The 17,863-nt window shown below is 41.0% G+C and overlaps 1 protein-coding gene and 1 long non-coding RNA gene across 7 annotated transcripts in view; one reads left to right on the top strand and one right to left on the bottom strand.

The window, feature by feature from the left end:
- Positions 1 to 2,194, bottom strand: part of WDR89 (WD repeat domain 89) — a 39,261-nt gene extending 37,067 nt beyond the window's left edge. For 3 of the 6 annotated variants that reach the window (XM_032875231.1, XM_032875234.1, XM_032875233.1), the window contains exon 1: positions 2,122 to 2,192. The gene's annotated coding sequence lies outside the window, so the exon portion shown is untranslated. Of the gene's footprint in view, positions 1 to 2,121 lie in introns of all 6 variants that reach the window. The other 3 variants (XM_032875232.1, XM_032875236.1, XM_032875235.1) reach the window with 3 other exon arrangements.
- Positions 2,195 to 2,452: 258 nt separating this feature from the next.
- Positions 2,453 to 17,863, top strand: part of LOC116878058 — a 54,305-nt gene continuing 38,894 nt past the window's right edge. Inside the window, exon 1 of the long non-coding RNA XR_004384765.1 lies at positions 2,453 to 2,546. This is a non-coding gene — a long non-coding RNA (uncharacterized LOC116878058). The remainder of the gene's footprint in view (positions 2,547 to 17,863) is intronic.

The raw sequence follows: 17,863 nt of genomic DNA, 5'->3' as shown, positions 1-17,863 counted from the left end.
AAATTCTTAAAGTAGATTAGAATTCAAAGAAATTTCACTCTTCATGCATATTTGATTAGACTTTAAGCTGCACGAGAATAGGATCTCCTTTACCCTCTTTATAACCTTTGTAGTAAGCTGAAAGATGGCCCCCAAAGATATCCAAATCCTAATTCCTATGAATGTTTCCTTACATGACAAAGGGGTTTGTAATTAAGATTTTGAGATGGAGAGATTATTTTAGATTATCGAAGTGGAACCTAAATGTAAGCTTAAGTGCCTACATAAGAGAAAGGCGGAGGAAGGTCTGACTATAGAAAACAATGTGATTATGGAAGCAGAGATAGCTGTGACATGCTTGGGAAGATGAAGGTACCACAAGCCAAGGAACATATGCAGCCACCAGAAGCCGAAATAGGCAAGGAAATGAGTTCTTCTCCTCAGAGCCTCCAGAAGGAACCATAACTCAGAAGTTATTTGAGCTGAGCTAGCTTTATGCTATCTACATCAGTCTAAGAATACAAACTATATAACACTTCTGCATTTACAGGGTACACCGTCCTCAACCCTGGATGAGTAGATAAGGGGGCCATAGAGGCTTCAGAGTATTTTGGAGCTTTCAGACTGGGGAACAAATGAAGACTGCAGAGTCGAGTGCCTACAGAGGGCATGGAAGTTTGAACCCTTTCTGCATACCTCACTTTGCATGCATCTCTTCCATCTGGCTGTTGGGTCCTATACTTTTTCATAGCCTTTAATAAGCTGGTAAATGTCTGCAAGTTGATCAAGATGCACCGGTGGATGCTCTTCAGGAAGGGTTCATTAGGGGGCAGTGCTGGAAGTGCTGCCACTGATACCTCACACTGGAAATGCTACTCATCAAGCCAGATAACAGATGATGGAACATTTGGTTCAAAGCGTCCGGGCTTCTCTCAATGGCCTTTCCATTCCTAATGAAACGCTACTTAAATGATTCATGCGGGCTGAAAATTCAGGGAGATGAAAACCTAGCAGATTAAATGGCGGGGTGGGGGGGATCTTTATAAAGAAAAGAGGTAGTTCACACGTGGTACTAAGCTACATATTACCACTCTTCTTTAGACACAGAATATATAAAAACTACGTACATAAAATTATCTATCTATGCTATTTAACGCTCGTCGGGCCTCACAGGAAAAAATTTGAAAAGCAAAGAAAAGTGATTATCATCAATAATTTATATATTACATCCATTCTCCCATTTGATCCTTAAAAGTATAGGACACAGTCACGTAGTCAGGTCTGGTACTGATTTCAGTTCTGCAGTCGAGGAAGCTGCGGCTCAGAGGACGACTTGCCCAAAGGTTAGGAAACGGTTCCTAGCCCAAGGTCTTCTACTAGATGACTTTACATCCATAATATCAACTCACTTAGAAGTATGCTGTGTTAACTTCTAAAATAACTTCTTCGGAAAGAAAACAGGAGCAACATTTTACAATTTAAGAGTGTATTTTAATTTTACGTCTTTGGAAACCAAACGCCACACTCAAGAGACAAGCCGAAGACAACGTGTGGACGAGTTACTTGGCAGTCTTGTTTCCTCGTTTGAAAATGAGAACAGTCAATAGGACCCCCACCCTTTAGGTCGCTATGTGGATTATGTATCACACGGAGAAGGGTTTTTAAGAGAGCTGGTCTCACGGTTTGTATTACGTATTACAGGGCGTCTGTTCCCAAATGAAAATTGACTTTCTGACTTCGAAAGTTTACGAACTCAGGAGATAAGAAAAATCAGAGTTGCAGGAGAAAAACAAAAACAGGTCCTGGGTACCGTTCCTTAAACACTAGACGAAGGGCACTTCGCGTCAACAGAAACGTGTCACAGAGGCGACTCCTCTGTCGCCGGCGACTGCGACGCCAACACCAAACCCGCGGAAGGCCCGCAGGGCACCGACAGAGCGGTTGTGGTGCAGGGGCTCCAACCCCGGCACCAGAAGCCCCGACACATGGCTCCCTCCTCCCAGCCCCTCCCCACTTCCCTCAGAGGTTCTCGTGCCAGAGAATCAGCGACGACGGCTTTCTAGTCTCAAGCCATACTGTCGCCGACCGTGGAGACAACTGCCCAACCCGCGAACACGCCCAACCCGACCCTATGAGATATACCTCAACTGCAAGCCCACAACGCGCGCGGGAAGAAACGCGAGCTCAGCCTTGAGGAACCGCTGACGACCGGAACTCCACCCCCTACCTCTCTGATAGGGTAAACGCGCAGAGGAAGATGAAGCGCATTGGTCAGCAGTCCAGAGGCGGGGAAGCGAAAGAGGACGGGTGGGGAGGGGCGACGAAGTGCCAAGACCCAGCCTCTCTCCGGATTGGACGAAAGCAGGACGTCTGAGCCTGCGTAGACCCAGTTTCCGTAAAGCGCCGCACAGGCCCTCCCCTTTTAAGGCTCGGTAACGGAAGTTTCAACGATTCATTGGTTGTAACGAAGGTGGTGTCTCCTGGCTGCGTGGCCAGTAAAAGGCAAGAATAAAGCGGGTTCCGCCTCTTCCTCGGGCGACTGAGTCCTTCCGTTGCCGTCGGGCAATGTGAGTTCCTTTTTGCTTTAAGACGACGTAACTTCCACTGAGACAAATTAAGATAGAGAATTGTTATGGTGACCAGGAAGCTTCTACTGCGAGTAAGAAATATTTAAGAGTTAGGGCCCTGAAACACCCACGTACCCTCAGAACTTCTAAGTATGACTTCAGGGTTGGAAGGTTAAGAAACCGGTTCTTTAGGCCCTTTTTTTTTTGCGTGGCTTTGTCATTGGCTGAAATAGCTATCAATTTGAAAGTAGCTCCGCCTGCGCCCCTGGGAACTCTGGGATTTGTAGTATCAGACGCTCAAGTCCTGTAGCTTTAAATGCGGTTGTTGCTGTTGTGTTCTGCCTAACACCCACTGACGTTTACTGTGGTTTTTTTATGTGTTCCGTTGCGCTTTTTATCTTTTTACTGATCAGCACCGTTAAAGCCAGAGGACACTTAGGGAAATTGAAAAGATGTCATGTGAGTCTGTAAAGATAAGTAGTTGAAACACTGTACAAACATTGTACTGCTTGGGCGCGCTGTGCTAGATGTTCATAAATACGGTACTAAGATTCTTGGCTTGTAAAAATTTTGCTATTACCATAAAACGGTCTTTGATTTTCAAATTAGTGCGCATTCGAAAATACTTGAAAAGTTCCCGAAACTTGGCCGTTACATACACTGTTTTGGCGGAGGTAGCAGCTGCTTACATCAATCAAGTGTTGATAGGACAGGAAGCAGAACTGGCTGCTGCCTTGACAGAAGAGCGCTGTAGTTAAAATGTCAAGCGTGACCAATCTCAGGTTACACGCATTGTGTATTACTCAAGGTTGTATTATGAAGTCCATTTCCAGCCTCTATGGAAACATCATGTTCCTTTAAGGCCAGGTTTCCCTACCTTTACTGAATCGTTAGCTTTCACTTCCCTGAGCGCATTTAGTAGTATATCATCACTTTTGTGTTTGGCAAAAGTAGAAATCAGTCTATAAAGTGAGTGGTCTTTTCCCTCTCGACAATTTTTTTTTCCTATTTAATATATAATACAAACTGTTCCATTTGTGTAAGAAAACATGATTAGTGATATGTAATAGTTCTACATTCTGGATTTAAAATTAAGTACATTTTATAGGATTACAGCCAAGCAAAAACTGCTTTTATGACTGATGCTTGGAATTATTGCATTTTTGCTTAAAAAATAAAATAATTTTTAAACTTTTTTGTGTCTTCTAAGTGACGAGAGAATACATAAGGTTGTTTGTAAATGAGACATGGAAGATATTTCTTTTTATTCTCAATAAATGAAGAGCCAAACTAAGTGTAATCACCACTATTTCTCCTTTCCACATTCCATATGATGTATGAAGTAAAATCTATGAATACAAAAGTCACCCTGAGGCAAAAATTCAGAATTATCAGTGTTTCGGGTTTTTTAAAAGATTTTATTTGTCTGAGAAAGAGCACAGAAGCAGGGGGAGCAGCAGGCAGAGGGAGAAGTAGGCTCCCCAGCTGAGCAAGGAACCTGATGTGGGACTGGATTCCAGGACTTTGGGATCACCACCTGAGCTGAAGGCAGATACTTAACTGACTTAGCCACCCAGACGTCCCTAGAATTATCAGTTTTAATGCTTTCCATTTTAATGCTATTTTTATAGCATTAAATGCTATCTTAATAGCATTTTAATGCTACTTTTCCTTTTGCCTCCTAAGTTAAGTCAGTGTCTACATTTGAGATATAAATTAAATTCATATAACCAAGAATGAATAAACATTAAAAACTGCAGGTATCAAGACTGCTACTTTGGTTAGCAGTGTTTAGGAGAGTCAACTGAGTGACTGAATTGTGAGCACGTTTGGCTAATCTGTACTAACTGCCCTAAGCGCTTAGTCTTTTGGAAGCTCCCAAAGTGTTCCACTTAAAGAGAAAAAGCTTAGTTATTTGTTCAGAATTTAAAAAATAGAAATTGAAACAGATACCATTACTTCCTTTTAAGATGTGAACCCTGGAATCATTTTTGTATCATGTCTGTTGAGAAAAAGGTTACAGAACAGTCTCAAAGTGAGATAAATGCAAGAAGAGTCTTGAGATGCAGGAAGAGAATATTACAACTTCTTTTTGTATTTACTTTTTAATCTCAACATTTTTTTTCCATTTTTGTTTCTTAAAAAACTATGCACATGATATGACAGTATAGATTTCTTGAAATCTAGCTATCTGATTTGGAGTGAATGGTAAAAAATTTGTGATCAAAATAGTCTGGGAGCATTAAAGAAAAAAATGTTCATGATACTTATTAAAGATAGTGAGACAGACTACTCATGGGAAGCTACTGTGGTGGGGTTTTATAATAGGGGAGAGATACTGAACTCAACTCCGAATATACACGTGGGAATTTATAGCCAATGAGCAGGGTGTGGGGGTGAGTGGATAGAAAATTACTAAGAGGAAATATCAGGGAAAGGGGGATTATTGCTAGATTGAGTCAGCAGTATTCTTCCAGAAAACAGGTTAGGGTAATCACACATCACCTGGGGGATAGTGAAGAATGAGGAACCCAATTAGATATGGTCAACCTGACTTAGCATTCTTACTAGAACTGGACACTGCAAGGGAGGACTTGGGAGCCCAAAGTCAGGCCTACTCAAAAAGAGAACAAGTATACGTGTAGACCTACAGAGACGCTCTCCTATACACACACAGAAATACTTATATTTGCTATTAAAATACAAAGTCCAAATTGTACACAACACTTAGAAATACTGATGTTCAATCACTATATCAAGGATCAACCAGGGAAACAAATGGCAGAAAAAAATTTATATTATATTAATTTTATTAAGAAATATTTTTAAAGAAAATTTTGCAAGGAACTGACTTGCACAATTTTGGGGGCTGGCTGGGGGCAGGTCTGAAATCTGTAGAGCAGGCTATCAGGAAAGGCAAGCTGGAACTTTCAGTCATGAGCTGAAGTTTTAGTCCACAGGCAGAACTTCTGGAAAACCTCAGTTCAGCTCTTAAGGCCTTTCACACGATATCAGGCCCACCCAGATTGCCCTGGATAATCTTTATTTAAATGCCTTCACAGCAACACATAGATGAAGAACTTCAAATCATGAGTTTGAGAGTGGAAGTGTGGGGGGTTGGTGGTCAGGCCTGGAAGTCATTCCAGAAAACTATGTTTGATATAGTGTCTTATATTTGTGGGAGTGGATTAGTACACGCATACAGAACGCACAAACCAATCCTGTTTTCCACTGTCCAGTAAAATACATCTAAAAGGAACAGCCCTACTTTAAACTTCATTCCAGACTGCTTCTTTAACTCCCTGCCTCATTTGGCTGGCTAGTCCTTGAGACCTCGTCCTAAGAGCCTACATTTGAAGCCTCTGGCTTCATTCCTAAGCGCCATAGTCCTCTGTCCAACTCTTGAATCCCAGAGCCCATTGAAGCCTTCCCAATAATATGTAAGACTTATCCCTAGGCAAGCATGCTTTTTAATATGTAAGGGATTCTTCCTGGTAAGCTACCAGATCTGACACTTTTGAAAATGCCAACAAGACTGCTGTTGAAGCCACAGTGGGTGGTGATGAGGACATCCTGTGACAAGTGCCAGCTGGTTTATACCAGTCCCCATGACAAGCTTTTTTCAGTGGTGGTATTTTACCACAGTTTTAAGATGGACTTTATCATGACTCCTTGTAGTTTAGATTGACGAAAGTTGTAGAAGAACTAGTACTGAAAAGGGCTAGTACTGAAACAGATAATCGTGTTCATCAAAAACAGCACCAACTGCCAGAAAACCTCTTGACAGCTGCTTAAAGTGAATTGACTGGTTTAAGCTTTATATTCTCTTCCTGCCACTTGGAAGTTAAAAAGAATGAACAAATAGTAAAATAGCACGCTAAGTGGTGCTAAGAGTTGAGAAGAGAAAAAGGCCAGAGTATTAGACAAAGTAGTCTTTGGGTCTTTTATTTAATTAAGAATTAGGATTATAGTTTATTTTATCCAGTATGGTTAGGACTGAAACAGCTTGGGATCTTTTTTTTTTTTTTTAAGGTTTTATTTATTTATTTGACAGAGAGACACAGGGAGAGAGGGAACACAAGCAGGGGCAGTGGGAGAAGAAGAAGCAGGCTTCCCACTGAGCAAGGAGCCCGATGTGGGGCTCGATCCCAGGACCCCTGGATCATGACCTGAGCCGAAGGCAGCAGCCCAACCGACTGAGCCACCTAGGCACCCCTCAGCTTGGATCTTAATAATTGCTATGAAACAAATTCACTTTTTTCTTAAATAAGATATGAAAGTGCCTATTTGCCCATGCATGTGAAGTGATTCAGAGCTTCTGGCAAAGTTAGCTCTAAATGGAAGTAGCTGAAAGAGTTAGTTATTGAATTGCTAAGGTGAATGCTGCTACACATGTACATCCTCCTCTCTTTTCCTCCTCCTTGCATCCAGTTGATACCAATTTTACTTTTCAGGTTACTTACTTTAAAAAACCTGTTCAGTTTGAGAAAGTTCCATCACACACAAAATTAGAAAAATTGGCATCACAAACCCTTAGGTATATGACCCTATCACCCAGCTTTAACTGATGGCTAAACTTAGTTATATCTATGCTTGCACCCACATTCCTGCCACATCTCCTATCCCAGACATCATTTCGTTTGTAAATATCTCTTTCTATCTCTATATGATACGGATTTTTTTTCTCCAAACGTAACCTCAATAGGCAGATATTTTAATAAGGACTGTTACTCAAGACTAGGTGTGTGAGTTTGAGCAAGATACTTACTCTCTCCAAACCTCAATTACTCATCAGGTGACATTAACTCCCTTTCAGGGCTTTTCTGAAGATTAGCATAACCTCAAAACACCCAGCACAGTGCTTGCCACATTGTAGACATTCAGGAATTGTTCATTCAAGTCTGACCTTTAGTGGCTTATGCCACTTACTTTGAGAAGCTGTAGGAAAGAAAACAAAAAAGGATGTTTGCTGAGCATTTTAACTGTTGAAAATGATCCTTGAAAAAAATTTTTTTAATTATAACAGGAGGAATGTACAACAGCTAGAAAGTGGAATCAAATAAGTTTAAATGGGGGTAGATCAAAGTTATGTGCAAAGTAGAGCCCAATAATAAAGACTTCATGTGAACTTACGTGAAATCCAGACTATTTGCTTAATCTTAGGATTTTTTTTCACATATCTCCAACTGCTTTATGTGACGATATAATACATAACTATTTGAGCTATAAAAGAAATAAAGCCTTCTGTTTTCTTTTGTAGCGTTTCTGGAACTTTTAGCCCCTCATAGTCAAATAGCAGTTGTGTTCTTATTGTCTTCAGCTTTTTGGATTTACTTATTGGGTTTACCTGTTTACTCTCTCTCCTCTGCTATTCTAGGAAAGTATTTAGTAGAAGGTTGGATTTAATTTTCTAAGCATTATATTAAATAAATTTCCTTGCCAGATAATACAATATCCTCAGTTATGCCAAACATTATAAAGATAGATCTGATCATGATTGCCAGCATCTTAATATCTAAGCAACAATGTCACATTGCAACAAAGTCTTGTTTTCTTTCATTTTAAAAATATGTGGTAATGATAAAGGAGATAAAATACAGTCACAGAGAGAGTCAGCAGCTTGAATACGTTTGTAATTAGATGATTACAGATGGTTACCCTCAGGCTGATGAAGTGAAATGTTAGAAGAGAAAAGGCACATTAAATAGATTAAGTCTCAGTTATGAATATATTAATGTAATTAATTAGCATTTTCCCAACCTTGAAAATTTTGAAAATCAATACTTGATAGTTGTTGGTTTTTACTACAAAGTGACTACTTTTTTTTAAAGTGACTATTTCTGATAATCATTTCCTACTGAAACTTGTAGCATGTGATAATTTTTCCCATAAATTTTCCACCTTAAAAAAACCCCTACATTTCAAAAAACTTTTTTGACTACTACTTAGAGCAGCTTGATTGGTGAAAACTGTTTCGTTCAAAAAGCAAAAATCATAATTATGGTAAGCAAAATAAGTCAGAGAAAGACAAATGTCTTATGAGTTCATTCATATGTGGAATTTAACAGAACAAACAAGTAAAGAGTTTAGAGAGGTAACCCAAGAAATAGACTCTTAACTAAGAGAACAAACTGTTGGTTACCAGAGGAGAGGTGGGTGGGGAGGGGGAAAATAGGGGATGGAGATTAAGGAATGAACTTCTGAGGAGCACCAGGTGTTGCATGGAAGTGTTGAATCACTAAATTCTGCACCTGAAATTAATATTACACTGTATGTTACCTAACTGGAATTTAAATAAAAACTTAAAAAAAAAGAAAAATAGGGGCACCTGGGTGGCTCAGTGCGTTAAGCCTCTGCCCTCGGCTCAGGTCATGATCTTAGTTAGGGTCCTGAGATGGAGCCCCACGTGGGGCTCTCTGCTCAGCAGGGAGTCTGCTTCCACTTCTCTCTCTCTGCCTGCCTCTCTGCCTACTTGTGATCTCTGTCTGTCAAATAAATAAAATCTTTTTTAAAAAGGAAAGAAAACGGGGTGCCTGGGTGGCTCAGTGGGTTAAGCTGCTGCCTTCGGCTCAGGTCATGATCTCATGGTCCTGGGATCAAGTCCCACATCGGGCTCTTTGCTCAGCCGGGAGCCTCCTTCCCCTCCTCTCTCTCTGCCTGCCTCTCTGCCTACTTGTGATCTCTGTCAAATAAATAAAAAGCTTTTTTTAAAAAAAAGTAAAGAAAAGAAAAAGAAATTTTAAAAAAGGAAAAAAATAAAAATCATAAATACTAAGTATAAGTGGGATAAATTATAACCTTTGTGCCCTGGGAGAAATCTCTGGGCAGAAGAAAACAATTCTCCCTCTTTTCCACATATTTGCCTTGCCGGCCTATTTGATCAGCTAAGATAAGGAAAAGCAAGAATTTCAAAGTTTTACTGTGTCTTTGAATAGACAGATGGCAGACTTAGGGTAGATGACTCTAACATGAAATGGGCACCACTGTGGTCATTTTTTATGCACAAGTAGGCATCTGGGCATGATTAGGAAACTGGAGGTTAAGAAATGAGGAAGGGAAACCACTCTGCAAAAACAGTATAAATAACTACATCTGTTATGGCTAGGAACTTACATAAAATGTGTTTTATTTAGAAAATGTTTCTCCTTAATATGAAATGATTAATTCATTGAACAAATATCATTGCTCACATACTATATGCATGGTATATTTTAGGTACTGAAGATTTAATATTTTAAAAAGTCCCTGCCTTTATATGGCTTGCTTTCTAAGTGGCAGACAAATATCTATAATTTATATTAAAATATATAATGTAATTTCAGCTAATTCTAAGTGCTATGTAGGGTGGAATATTCAAATATGTAACTGGTGTGGCCAGCTTATGATATTTGGTATGGTTTTACATCCCCTTGTGTTCCCTTGTGTTTTCTCTCTTCTTTTCCTGCCTTACTTCCCTTTCCTGCTCACTCCAACTTCCTTGATGTTGAACTTCCCAATAAACTGTTAGTTTATAAGCTTCCCCTCCCCACTCCCACCCACTCCAAGTGTGAATGTGGGCCAGCTTAGTGGCTGGTATTAGGCCTTTCATTGCTGGATCCAGGGAAGGTCTGGGAGATGCATCAGGATCTGGGGCAGCAGCTATCTGCTTTCCAACACAGAAGTAAAGTATTTTAATATTATAGCAATTGATGTAGCCATGATAATGTATATCCACGGAAAATCAGACATGGTCTTTGAAGAAAAATAGGGCAGGCTAAGAGGATAGGGTGATAGAATAATGCTGTGTTAACTCTATCCTTTCTGAGTATAGTGTCCTTGGGAGGTGTCTGTGTATGCACACGTGTGCACACACACACACACACACACACGTGGATATTTTATGTCTGTTGGATGACCAGAGAGCGTGGGAGTTATCCCTTCACCACACAGTGATGGAGAGATTGAGTGGGACAGGAACTAGGAATGCCAAAGCCAACCTTACACTCTTCTGACGAAGCCTCCTTTGTGTTGTTCTGGACTGAATAATTCATACTTTAGGATATTTGTTACAATGCATTATTGTTTCCTATAGATCGAACTAGTGGAATGGAGACAGATACAAATCCTAGTGCAAGACAAAAGCCTTGGGTAGGGGGTTGTTTTCTGTGTGTGTTTAAAGGGGAGCAGAGTTTGCCAAAATGATATTCTAGGAAGCTCAGGAGCACCCTTGTTTTTGAGGTTGATCTCTGCCCACTTAATCACATGTCCTCTGAGGTCTTGAATGAATTGGATCCTCACTTTATTTTCTTTTTTTTAAAGATTTTATTTATTTGACAAACAGAGATTACAAGTAGGCAGAGAAGCAGGCAGAGAGAGAGAGAGGAGGAAACAGGCTCCCTGTTAGGCAGAGAGCCCGATGCAGGGCTGGATCCCAGGACTCTGGGATCATAACCTGAGCCAACGGCAGAGGCTTTAACCCACTGAGCCATCTGGGCGCCCCTACTCACTTTATTTTCAACCTTTTCCTCATTTCTGTCTTTTCCTTCTTCCTACAAATGTGTAAGTCTCTTTTGTTCTATACGTCCTGTGACTCTGACTACCCATTGATTTACTCCATTTTGTTTTTTGATTTTTTTAAAAAAGATTTTATTTATTTATTTGACAGAGAGAGATCACAAGTAGGCAGGCAGGCAGAGAGAGAGAGAGGGGAGGAACAGGCTCCCCGAGCAGAGAGCCCAATGTGGGACTCGATCCCAGGACCCTGAGATCATGACCCGAGCTGAAGGCAGAGGCTTAACCCACTGTGTCACCCAGGCGCCCTTGATTTTTTTTTTTAAAGATTTTATTTATTTGACACAGGGAGAGAGAGAGATCACAAGTAGGCAGAGAGGCAGGCAGAGAGGCAGGCAGAGAGCGCAGGGAAGCAGGCTCCCCACTGAGCAGAGAGCCTGATGCTGGGCGCAATCCCAGGATCCTGAGATCATGACCTGAGCCAAAGGCAGAGGCTTAACCCACTGAGCCACCCAGTCGCCCCTCCATTTTTAAAAAATATTTATTTATTTATTATTTATTTGTAGATTTCATTCATTCATTTGAGAAACAGAGAGAGAGCACAAGCAGGGAGACAGAGAGAGGAAGAATCAGGCTCCCTGCTGAGCTGGGAGCCCAATGTGGGGCTCGATCCCAGGACCTGGAGATCATGACCTGAGCTGAAGACAGACACTTAACCATCTGAGCCACCCAGGAGGTGTCCCTGTTTTTATTTATTTTTTTAAGTAATCTCTTCACCTAACATGGGGTTTGAGCTCACAACCCCAAGATCAAGAGTCGCACACTCTACCAACTGAGCCAGCCAGGCGCCCCTGATTTACTCCATTGTCTATAATACTTTCTGTACTGCCTCCATTCCATCTCGCCTCACCTTCAGTCAGCTGCAATATAGCTTTACTCTCTAGGCTTCCACAAAAAACCTTTCTCTCGCAGGTCACCAATCAATTGCCAAATCCAAGGGCTTTCTGTCTGAGAGGACCTACCTACAATTTGAAAATGTCGACTCCCCATCATGTGAAACAATTCGTCCTTTGGTTATCTTTCATTGCAGTCCCTTTTCGGTCCCTTTCCCACCTTCTAAGTGTAAATGTCACCAAAATTCCAGGCAGGATTTTCTCCACCTTCTGTGTTCCCTTTCTCCCTGGCTGCACTGTCTGAAAAGCCTAAAAAAGCCTAAAGCCACACTAAAAGCCTTAACATAATTTTTTACCTCAACCGTCTTCGTCCGGTCACACATTGATAGTATCTGGAGGGAAAAACCACATCATTTTCATGCACCCTTGCTTTCTCCACTGCTACTATCCTTAGTCCTTCATTATAGTTTACTTGGACTTTCAGTAGCTTTAAACCAACTTTGCCTCCATTTTCTTCCTCCATCAGCCTCTTCTCTATAAAGTCACCAGTGTTTTATCTTTTAAAAAGACAGAGCAAATCCTTAACTCTCCTACTTAAACCTTCAGTGTACTTTTGGTTTTAAAAGGTGGAGTAACACAAGTTTCTCTCTGTTTCCTCCCATTTTTTTTTCCTTCCTTCCTTCCTTCCTTCCTTCCTTCCTTCCTTCCTTCCTTCTCGTGGTTCCTTCATTAGTTCCTTTGTTCTTTAAGTAGGCTCCTTACCCAGCGGGGAGCCAAGTGTGGGGCTTGACCCTGAGATTAAGATCTAAGCAGAGATCAAATATCAGTGTCACTTAACAATCTAAGCCACCCATGCACCCCTCCTTCCATCTTCAAACAAGATTGTTAAGGAATGAAAAAAAGTTATTAATCCTAAAGGACCAAGCAAACAAGAGAGAAGAAAAGAGATTTTACTCGATTTATAGAGGATGAAAATTGAATGGAATAGTGATACTTGATTTAGCAGGGTGGAGGAACTAACAGTTTAAGAAACAAAAATCAGACGTGTTAATGAAAAACAAGACAGTTAACTCCGAAGAATCCCTGAGAGACTCAGTACTTGTAGATACCAAATCCACAATATGGCATTAGACCTAACACCAAAAGTCTGTCATTGGAATACCAGTTCCCCTTTCCCATCCCATTGATCCTCACCCCTATAAATGAACAGACAGCCAAAGATTCCAGACATTGTAGGAAAACCTCCAATGAAAACCAACTAGGGCCTGGAGAAAATAGGACCATGTAGGGAAAACTTTAAAACTTTAAAATAATTTTTCTCAGGGCACCTGGGTGGCTCAGTGGGTTAGGCCTCAGGTCATGATCTCAGGGTCCTGGAATCAAGCCCCACATCGGGCTCTCTGCTGAGTGAGGAGCCTGCTTCCCCTTCTCTCTCTGTCTGCCTCTTTGCCTACTTGTGATCTCTCTCTCTCTCTGTCATATAAATAGAATCTTTAAAAAAATTAAAATAATTTTTCTCAGGGCACCTGGGTGGCTCAGTTGATAAAGCCTTCATCTCAGGTCATGTTCCCAGAGTCCTGGGATAGGGCCCCACATGGGGCACCCTGCTCAGTGGAGAGTCTGCTTCTCCCTCTTCCTCTGATGCTCCCACTGCTTGTGCTCTCTCACTCTCTTACGCTCTCACTTGATCTCAAATAAATAAAAACAAAATCTTTTAAAAAGTAAAGTAAAATAAAATAATCTTTTTAAAAGATTGATTTATTAGAGAAAGAGCGCATGAGTGAGCTGTGAGCATGAGCAGGGAGGAGGGGCAGAGTGAGAGGGAGAATCCTTAGAGCCGACCCCTCCTGAGCATGGAGCCCAACATGTGGCTCCATCTCACCATCCTGAGTTCATGACCTGAGCCAAAATCAAGAGTTGGTCTCTCAACCAACCTGAGCCACCCAGGCGCCCAAAATAATTTCTATTATACTGATAAGGAGTTTGCTTCCGTAGAAGAATAACAGATGATGTTACATGTAATTATGTATGTAATTATATGTAATATCTAACTACACATATCAGTTATAAGAAAGAGTTTGATATACATTATACATAGATATACATTATATATATGTGTGTGTAAAAGATATATACAACTACAGGTCTATATTGGGTATGTATTATATATGTATATAAAGTATGTTATTAGTTAACAAGAAAGTGCTCTTAGAAATGAAAGAATTCTCACAGAAAGTAGAGTAAAGGGACACCTGGGAGTAGAATAAAGGGACACCTGGGAGGCTCAGTTTGTAAAGCATCTACCTTCAGCTCAGGTCATGATCCTGGAGTCTGGGGATCGAGCCCTGCATCAGGCTCCCTGCTCAGTGGGGAGTCTGCTTTCCTCTTTTCCTCTGCCCCTCCCCCCTCCCCTCCTCTCATTCACTCTCTTTCAAATAAATAAATAAATCTTTTTTTTAAAAAGGTAGGATAAAAGCAAAGAAAAGGAAAAGAGAAGAAAAAAACATTTCTATTCAGTTTTTAATTTTACTTCTAGTATAGTTAACATACAGTGTTATATTAGTTTCAGGTGTAAACATAGTGATTCATTGCTTCCATACATCACCTGGTGTTCATTACAAATGTGCTCCTTAATCCCCAACACTTATTTCACCCATCCCTCCACCCACCACCCATCTGGTAACCATCAGTTTGTTCTCTATAGTTAAGAGTCTGTTTTTTGGTTTGTCTCTTTTTTCTCCTTTGTTCATTTGTTTTGTTTCTTAAATGCCATATATGAATAAAATCATATGGTATGTGTCTTCAGAAGAAAAAAATTTTGAAGAACTTATAAGGTTCAGTTAATATGAGGTACAGAAAGAGAAAAGAAAGAAAATGGAAGACCGGCATCTATCAAAGAAATAATTCAAAAACATGTCCTAGAACAGAAGGACATGAGTCTTTATTATGTCTCCCAAAGAGTGAATGAGAACACACAACTAAGGTATGTTATTGTAGGGGCACCTGGGTAGCTCAGTCAGTTAAGTGTCCAACTCTTGATGTCAGCTCAGGTCTTAATCTCGGGGTCAGGAATTCAAGCCCGGTGTTGATTTAAAAAAAAAAAAGAAGAAGAAGAAGAAGAAGAAGTATGTTCTTGTAAAATGTCAGTATCCTAGGCCTACAGAGAAGATCTAAAGAGCATTCATGATAGTGTGGGGGCGGGAGTGTTAAGACCTTGGCAGAATGAACTCCTCCACCAGGGTGGGAAGTCAGTAGCTAAAATCAATTTTTAAATAACGTTTAATGGGCTCCTGTGTAGCTCAGTTGGTTAAACATTTGACTTCCGCTCAGGTCCTAGGATCAACCCCCATATGGGGCTCCCTGCTCAGTGGAGAGACTGTTTCTCCTTCTGCCCTTCACCCCACTCATGCTCTCTCTCTGTCTTGTACTCTTTCTTGCTCTGAAATAAATTTTAAAATCTTAAAAATAAAATAGCCCTTAAGAGCATTGTTTAGAAATATGGCTGTAGAGGTGCCTCAGTGGCTCGGTTATTGGGTGTCTTTGGCCTCAGGTCATGAGCCCAGGGTCCTCATGGAATCGAGCCTCACATTGGGCTCCCTGCTTGGCGGGAGGCCTGCTTCTCCCTCTCCCACTCCCCCTGCTTGTGTTGCCTTTCTGGCTGTGTCTCTCTGTCAAATAAATAAAATCTTTAAAAAAATAAATGGCTGTAAATTTGGGTAAACATCTAAGAGTTTAGGATAGTTGCCTGTAAATAGGACTGGGAGTAGAACACTCCTACTGTTAGAATCGTGATCCTTTTAGTATGTCTTTTTAAAAAGTGTGGACTTTTTTTTTTTTTTTTTTTTTGTGGTAATCCCTATGCCCAATACAAGGCTTTGAACTCATGACGTTGAGATCAAGAATGGCATGCTGGGGCACGTGGGTGGTTCAGTTGGTTAAGTGTCTGCCTTCAACTCAGGTTATGATCTCAGGGTCCTGGGATCGAGCCCCACATCAGGGAGCCTGCTTCTCACTCTCCCTCTGCTCTTCCCTTCCTCTCTCAATCTGACAAATAAATAAATAAAAATAAAATAAATTTTTAAATTTTAAAAATAAATAAAATCTTAAAAAAAAAAAAGAGTTCTGTGCTCTATTGATTGAGCCAGCCAGGTGCCCCTTAAAGTGTAGACTTTAATTGCTTTGCAAAATAATAAGTAGTATTAACAAATACCTTGCTATCTTCCTGTTCCCTTTTGCCTGCAAATAAGCCTTTCATCTCCAGAGTCTGGTCTCTAAAATCGGGCTGCCTCCTGCTTTCCGATCTCATTTATCAGCCCTCTCTCCCCAGCCTCACACAATTTGCACTCCAATTACTTATTCCTTCCAGAACATCGATTGAGCACCTACTGTGAGCTAGTGGATGTAGAAAGGTCTAATGAATGGTCTAATGGCAGAAACAGATGCATAAAATATAAGCACTTCCGTGCATTTGATGATTTGATAAAAAAGTATGGACAATGGTTTATTCTGTGGGAATCCCAAAGAAAGAGCAACATGTTGCCCGAGTTTGTCTCTTACTCAGAGTTCCATGCCCTTGATAATGGTGATTTGTGTTTTGGAATTTTTTGTGGCCATACAAAAGGATAACATGAAACTTTCTCTTACTGGTCCTATCCTGTCCTTCCTCCCGCAAAGGCTTTTCTTTCTTGCTCACCAATCACTTTGTCCATTGTGCTCTGATTCTTTTTTACTCAGCAAGCATTATAAGATAATTAAGAACTCCAGCTGTGGAGTGGAGAAGACTCTGGCACGTAATACGTGATAGGGCAGGCTACATATCTGCTTAGTGTCCAGTTGCTTCATTTGTTAGATGGAAGGTAAGTCTGCTCATAGAATAGGGTTGTTTTGAGTATTATGTGGGATAATTCATTTTAAATGCATAGAACGTAGTGTTTATTATGGTCATATCAGTCTCCCTGTTGGATACAATCCTGAGGGGGACAAGGATTGTGTTTGCTTCAACTTTTTATCACTGATATCTCGTTCAGAGCTTGACAGCAGCCAGGCCCCCATTTGCTATGATAATATAGGAAGAAAGAAAAGCAGATCTAATGGAGACTATGGGACCGGAACTCGTATTAAAGGAAGGATAACATCTAGTCTGTCTTGGATAACATCCCCCAGATGGGCGTGGCCAGTGCAAAAAGTCCATTATTGAGAAAGAGTATGTGGGAGCCACTGAGGCAATCAGCTTGCTTATAGAGAGGGTGTGTGTTGGGTTAGTGGGAGATAAGTTTGGTACGTGGGATGAAGTTGTGAGCATGAACAGAGGCAGAGGTATTTAGACCTGAGATGGTAAACAGGGACTCAGAGACTCTCTTAAGCAAGAATAATGCTACAATGCCAAATCTTAAGGAAGGTTAGTGTGTGAGTCAGAGGGAATGCAAGACTCCCTCCCACACTCTCCACACCTGATGAGTCACCACGGTTGGTATGGAACTACATGAAAAGCATGCATCTGAGTTCCAGCAGCGAAGGAAAAATCAGAGACAAGTCTGGCTACCTGAGCAGCAGGGTCAAGCAAAGATACATTGAAAAGGAGAGAAGATTTAGAAGAAAACTGGGAGAGCAACATTCTTTTTTTTTTTTTTTTTTAAGATTTTATTTATTTGATAGAGATCACAAGTAGACAGAGAGGCAGGCAGCGGCGGGCGGGGGGGGGGAGCAGGCTCCCCGCCGAGCAGAGATCCCGATGTGGGGCTCGATCCCAGGACCCTGGGATCATGACCCGAGCCGAAGGCAGAAGCTTTAACCCACTGAGCCACCCAGGTGCCCTGCAACATTCATTTTTGAACTCAGCAAATACTTACTGAAAAAAAATACTTACTGAGCTGTTACATGCAGAGCATTGCTGAGTACTGCGATGAATGCAAAGAGTGCTGTGTCTTCTGGTAG

The sequence above is a fragment of the Lontra canadensis genome, unplaced genomic scaffold (genome assembly GCF_010015895.1).
Source record: "Lontra canadensis isolate GAN:19392208 unplaced genomic scaffold, GSC_riverotter_1.0 scaffold55, whole genome shotgun sequence".
Lineage (NCBI taxonomy): Eukaryota > Metazoa > Chordata > Mammalia > Carnivora > Mustelidae > Lontra > Lontra canadensis.
The sequence above is the reverse complement of the archived record's forward strand: the minus strand, read 5'-3'. Positions and strand labels throughout refer to the sequence as shown.